We start from the raw sequence: 7,188 nt of genomic DNA on the forward strand, positions 1-7,188 counted from the left end.
AAACAGAGAGACTAACACACTCATAATAAGAAGGAGCCCAAAATGTAATTTGGGATTGGTGCGGTAGTTCAATGATAGTTCTCTAGTGGAATGAATTATCATTGATAAAATTAAGTTGTGTGTTCGGGCGAACACGGGATGCTTAATTTTATCGGAGACCAAAACCAATTCCTCCTCTCGGTCCCTATCGTAGCCTCTTATTTATAGAGTTCTATACCCACCTATACCCACCTTCATACCCAAATAGGGGTCGACCAAGCTAGCTTGGGAACAAGCTAGGGCCGGCCAAGTTGTGGCCGGCCCTAGCTTGAACCCAAGCTAGTAGGGCGCCAAATTAAATTTAAAAGAAATTTAATTTTAATTTTTATTATTATGTGGAAGATATAATTTAAAGAGAATTAAAAAATAAAATATCTCTCTTGTAAAAGATCTACAAAAGATTAAAGAAAGAGATTAGATCTCTTTCCTTATTTGTAGATTGGAGAGATGTTTTATTTTCTCTTTAAAAATTATTCACATGTTGATAAAATTAAAATTATAGAAATTTCCTTTTATCAACCATGAAGAGATTTTAAAGAGAAATTTTATTTTTTTAAAATTTCCGGAAACAAATTAGGAAGTTTTAATTGTTGATTAAAACTTGTTCAATTTGTTCTCCAATGATGTGGCCGGCCATTGAAGTTTGATTTGGAAAATTTATTTTATTTTTCTAAATTAAATCATGTCAAGGAAATTGAGGAAATTTTATTGTAATTAAATTTCCTAATTTGCCTAGGCCAAGGAATATAAAAGAAGGGGTGAGGGTGCCTTCAGGGGATAACCCTTATTATTTCTCTTCCTCTCTTATTCTTTGGTGTGGCCGGCCAACACCCTTTCCCTCTCTTCTTCTTGTGGTGGCCGAACCTCTCCCTCTCCCTTGGAGCTCTTGTGGTGGCCGGATACTACTCGGAGAAGAAGAAGAAGAAGAAGGAGGAGAAAAAGCTAGCATCTCTTGGAGCTTGGTTAGTGTTTTGATTTTCTTCCTTGGTGAAGCTTCCTCTTTGTTGGCCGAACCTAGCTAGGAGGAGAAGAAGGTGATTGGTGGTTTCTCGTCTCGGAAGATCGTTGCCCACACAACGTTCGAGGTTAGAAGAGGAATACGGTAGAAGATCAAGAGGTCTTTCTAGAAGGTATAACTAGTAGTTTTTCCTTTTCCGCATCATGCTAGTTATTTATGGAAATAATACCAAATACAAGAGGCTTACATTCTAGAATTTTGAATATGTTTTTTGAAGTTGTGTTCTTTTGTTTCTTTCTTTTCCTTGTGATTTGATTGTTCTTTTTGGTTAACCTAAAGTTATTTTAGGAAATTAAATATTAGCTTTCTATTAAAGGTTTTGTCTAGTCGGTGGTGGTTGCTCCCATATCCAAGAAGGCCATGTGCCTCGCCACGTCAGTACTGGGAACCTTTTATGGAAATTAATATTTAATGGAATTAATAACTTAAGGAGACTTGGGTCGAACGTGTTAAGTTCCGCAGGAGATCCAAGTCAAAACCTAAAAGAACAAATAGATTAAGTTTTGGATCAAACGTGTTAAGTTCCGCAGGCGATCCAAAATTTAATTTAAAAGAACACATGGTAGCTAGGAAAAGGTTCAGACCTTTGTACAAAATTTTTGTACAGTGGAACCTATAGGTTTTTCGAGTAGCAACCAACAATTGGTATCAGAGCTAGGGTTTTGCCTCTGTGTATTTGGTATTTAGTTTAATTATGCACATGTCATACATAATTTAGGTAGGTTAATAGTAGGATGTGCTAACTTTGTGGATGCAGGATCCAACTATTATGGCTTTTAGTTATTATGTGTGTGATTGGACCCTTGGACATGTCAAGGGCATTTATATGTGTGTGCATGATTGTATTAAAATACAGCAGGAGCTGTATTTAGTTTTATTAGGATTTTATTTTTGATCTAGATACATGTACATTCCTTTTATGGAATATAGGATCAAAAATGTAAAATTCTATTTATGTCGCGGATCAAATCTTGCAAAGCGTGGAACCTTCTAAGGACCAGAGGCGCAGCGGAACTAGGAGCAAGATGGATGCGACAGTTAGACCCAGTGGCGGTGGCCAAATATGGCAGCAACTTCGGATGACAACACACGGAAGACAATTAAAGATAAAAGTCATAATAGTTGAAAATTAGATTTTCTATTTATTGCTTTTATATTGTGCTGTGTGTGCATGTTAGTTTACAAGTTTAGTAGGCTAGCATAGTTAAAATTCCTCATTTATAAATAACTAAGTGGGAGAGGGATTTTTAAGTAAATCCCATGGTCTCCATTACTGGTTTGTAAGTGATGCAAACAAGCGTGTTGGCTCTGAGTGCCTTCCTCCATAACGGATGAGCTTGTTTGCGGATCACTAGAACAGACTTCCATTTTTGGATGACTATAGGAAGTTAATCAAGAGCGTGTGATCTTCCCCAACGGAAGGGGCATAATCTTATTAATGGACTTAGTGTCAAATAATGGTGTACACTTAGACACATCTAATAGTATCCTCCCCAACGGAGTCACTGTTATTATTTGTGTGACCAACTAATACCAACTATTAATTTTATTTGTCAAAAAGTTAGGTTGACAAGATAATAAAATTAATGGGTTAAAACCCTCCTTTTACAAATGTTGAAATTGTATACGTCCACACTAACGTGGCATACAAAATTCACGGTGTTATGAGGTGTTGGTTAATTTAAAATAGTATTGTTTGAGGAATCAATATTATTCTAAATTTAGAGTTCTGACCAAAAGTTATTTGTGATTCTTAGGATGACTTTCAACCCACTGTCCATCATACTTCAACAAAATAGACTTACTGGACCAAATTACATAGATTGGAAAAGAAACCTGGATATTGTTCTGACTGCTGAAAGCTATAAATTTGTACTGACTGAACCTTGTCCTGATGCACCCACTGGTGAATCTACTCAAGAGGAGATTGAATATCATAAGAGATGGGTAAAGGCAGATGAGATGGCGCGGTATTACATTTTGGCTTCAATGTCAAATGTATTGCAACATCAGCATAAAGATTTACCAACAGCTTATGATATTATGAACAATCTCAAGGAACTCTTTGGTCATCAGGATAGGGCTTCTAGACAAGAAGCTATGAGAAAGATAATGACAACCACCATGCAAGAGGGTACTCCTGTAAGGGATCATATCCTAAACATGATGGCTTATCTGAACGAGATACAGATCCTTGGAGGAGAAATTGATGGGGAAACCCAGATCGATATGATCCTCCAAACGCTACCTAGAAGTTTTGAGCAGTTCCGCCTGAACTATAATATGAATAAGAGGATTTATTCATTAGGGGAACTACTGACAGAACTTCAAGAAGGATTATTTCGTCACAATTCTCAAATTCACTATCGAAAATGGTTCTACTTCTAAACCGAGAGGAAAGAAGAAGAAGAAACAAGTGGAAAGTGAATAAATCTCGAGTACGGGATTTAAAGTGGAGTGAAGAAGCCGAAGGGCAAGTGCTTCATCTGCAACAGGCAGGCATTGGAAGGCGGACCGTCCTCGTAAGAACCAAAACAAAGGTATATCTCATGCTCTAGTTGTTGAAACATGTTTAGCGGTGTTATCTACCAAGACCTGGTGTGTAGATACGGAGACACTGATCATGTCTCCAATTCCTTGCAGGGTTCCAGAAACCCGACGACTATCCGAAGGGGAGATTACCGTCACATGGGCAATGCTACTAAGGTGGCACCTGTTGGGAGACGTCTACTTATCTTTTAGTAGAAATAAAATTTGGTTTTAAGAAATTGTCTTTATGTACCCGCTTTAGAAAGAATTTAATTTCAGTTTCTAAACTGCTTTTAGATGGATATTCGTTTTCAAGAACGATGTAGTTATTAAAAGAAATAAAGTGATTATCTGCTCGGTGCATTAGTTGGCAATTTGTATACTTTAAATCCAATTTCTTCCACAAAGCAAAACATGGAAATTTATAATTCATCTTCTAACTCAAATAAGAGAAAAGAACCTTCAGAAATGAACCAAGCATATCTTTGGCATCTAAGGCTTGGTCATATTAACTTAAGTAGGATTCAGAGGCTTATAGCCGATGGACTTTTGGGTTCATTAGAGTTGGAAAATTTTCCAACTTGTGAATCTTGCTTGGAAGGTAAAATGACCAAGAGACCTTTTAAGGCCAAGGGGTATAGAGCCAAAGAAGTGTTAGAATTGGTTCACTCTGATTTGTGTGGTCCTATGTCTGTCCAGGCAAGAGGAGGTTTTGAATATTTTATCTCTTTCATAGACGATTATTCAAGATACGGATATATTTACCTAATGCGCCGCAAGTCCGAGTGCTTTGATAAGTTCAAAGAATACAAGGCTGATGTGGAAAAACGATTAGGTAAAAGTATCAAGACACTACGATATGATCGTGGTGGCGAATACCTCTTAGGAGAGTTTAGGAATTACTTATCAGAATCTGGGATTCAATCCCAATTGTCTGCACCTGGAACACCCCAACAGAATGGTGTAGCAGAACCAAGGAATAGGACTCTTATGGAGATGGTTAGATCGATGATGAGTTATTCAGAATTACCAAATTCATTTTGGGGATATGCTCTGGAAACAGCAGTATACGTTCTGAACTTAGTACCTTCTAAATCAGTTTCTTCTACTCCCATAGAATTGTGGAATGGGCGAAAACCCGTCTAAGACATATTCGATTTGGTAGTCCAAGACATGTGTCAAACCAGATCGATAAGTTAGAATCTCGCATGTAAGTTCGCGTGTTTGTAGGATATCCCAAAGGAACGAAAGGTGGTTTATTTTATAGTCTTAAGACCGGAAGGTCATTGTTAGCACCAATGCCCGGTTTTAGAAGAAGACTATATAATGGATCACAAGCCCAGAGTAAAGTTGTTTTAGAAGAACTTAGAGAGGACATGTCTACTTCAGTCAACAAGACAAGATGAAGTACCACAAGAGACGCAACACGTGTCACACATGATACACAACCACGAGGCCTCGTCATAATGGGAGGGTTGTAAGGCAACCTGATAGATTCATGTTTTGGGAGAGTCTTCGGACTTGATCCCGGATAAACATGAACCTGATCCACGAACATATGACTAAGCACTCCAAGATATAGATGGATCTTGGCAAAAGGCAATGAATTCAAATAGAGTCTATGTACTCTAATAAGGTCAGGGAGCTTGTAGAACCACCCGATGGTATAAAAGCCGTTGGATGCAAGTGGATCTACAAAAGGAAAAGAGGGATGACGGAAGGTAGAAACCTTCAAAGCTAGGCTTGTTGCGAAAGGGTACACTCAGAAAGAGGGAATCGATTATGAGGAAACCTTTTCACCGGTAGCCATGCTTAAGTCTATCCGGATACTCTTATTCATTGCTGCTCATATGGATTATGAGATTTGGCAAATGGATATCAAGACAGCTTTCCTTAATGGAAGTCTTGAAGAGAACATCCATATGAAGCAACCAGAAGGGTTCATTGAAAAAGGCAAAGAGCATCTAGTGTGCAAGCTCAATCGGTCCATTTATGGACTAAAGCAAGCTTCAAGATCATGGAACATCCGGTTTAATGAAGTAATCCAGACATATGGATTTATTCAAAGTCCGGATGAATCTTGTGTATACAAGAAGTGTAACGGAAACGTGGTGGTATTTCTTGTACTATACGTAGATGATATTTTGTTAATTGGCAACAATGTCAAGGTATTATCAGACGTAAGGGTATGGTTGTCCAAACAATTTGATATGAAGGACTTAGGAGATTGTGCACACATTCTTGGGATCAAAGTTATAAGGGATCGTAAGAAAAGAATGTTGTGTCTGTCCCAAGCTTCATATATAGATACAATCCTTGCTCGTTTTAGCATGCAGGATTCCAAGAAAGGTTTCTTACATTTTAGACATGGAGTAGCTCTATCTAAAGAGATGTCTCCAAAGACATCGAAAGAGATAGAGGACATGAAAGCAGTTCCTTATGCTTGAGGAAGCCTAATGTATGCAATGCTATGTACGAGACCGATATCTGCTTTGCCGTGGGCATGGTCAGAAGATAGAGTAACCTCGACAAGGACATTGGACTTCGGTAAAGCATATATTAAAGTACCCGAGAAGGACTAGAGATTATATGCTAGTTTACCAAGCGGACGATCCGCTCCGTGGGTTACACTGATTCGATTTCCAATCGATAGGGATAACAAGAAGTCTACATCGGGCTATGTGTTTACTTTAGAGGTGGAGCCATTTCATGGAGGAGTGTTAAGCGTAATGTGTTTGACTCAACCATGGAAGCGAGTATGTAGCGACCTCGAGGCGCCTAAAGAAGCGATGGCTCGAGAACTTTCTAATGGACTTAGGTGTGATTCTGGTTTGCCAAAATCATCACAATTTATTGTGATAATAGCGATGCAGTTGCAAACTCGAAGGAACCACGAGCTCATAAGGCAAGTAAACATATAGAGCGCAAGTACCACCGATACGAGATATCGTGAAGCGAGGAGAAGTTGTCATCGCCAAGATTGCATCAGCGGATAACCTGGCGGATCCTTTCACTAAGGCCCTTCCGTGAAAGCTTTCGATCGGCATGTGGAGGAATGGGAATCGGATGTATGGTAGAAGATATGGCAGCTTAGTCATTAGTATAAGTGGGAGATTGTTGGAGTATACTGAAAGCCTAAGCTTTGTAAACATTCATTATGAATAAAGAATCACATTTGGTCTAATTATCTACATTTGTTTGTAGTTGTTCATTTAATTTATATTGTAGATAACATAGTATGTGGTGTCACATACGGAAGATGATGTTATCAGTACCTTATTTAAACAGTAGCTCACGACCGGAATGGAAAGGAACAAACCATTAAAAGGTCGAGTGTAATTAGGTATTAGTTTATCTTGACTATATAATTACATTAGTACACTCGAGTGTATTGAGTAGGACCATTTGAGGTCTCTTTTATACCGACTTTATAAAGGAACAAAGACCTCGGTTATTATGGAAGTGTGTGCTCTTAATCCTAATATAATAACAAGCACATATATTTGATATTTATTTCTTTAATTTATCAATGGGTGAGATTTAGTTCGATGAATCAATAAGCCCGATAAATTGGGAAATGATATCACTTATAGTGTGTGTTG

The sequence above is a fragment of the Zingiber officinale genome, chromosome 10A (assembly GCF_018446385.1).
Source record: "Zingiber officinale cultivar Zhangliang chromosome 10A, Zo_v1.1, whole genome shotgun sequence".
NCBI classification, from domain to species: domain Eukaryota; kingdom Viridiplantae; phylum Streptophyta; class Magnoliopsida; order Zingiberales; family Zingiberaceae; genus Zingiber; species Zingiber officinale.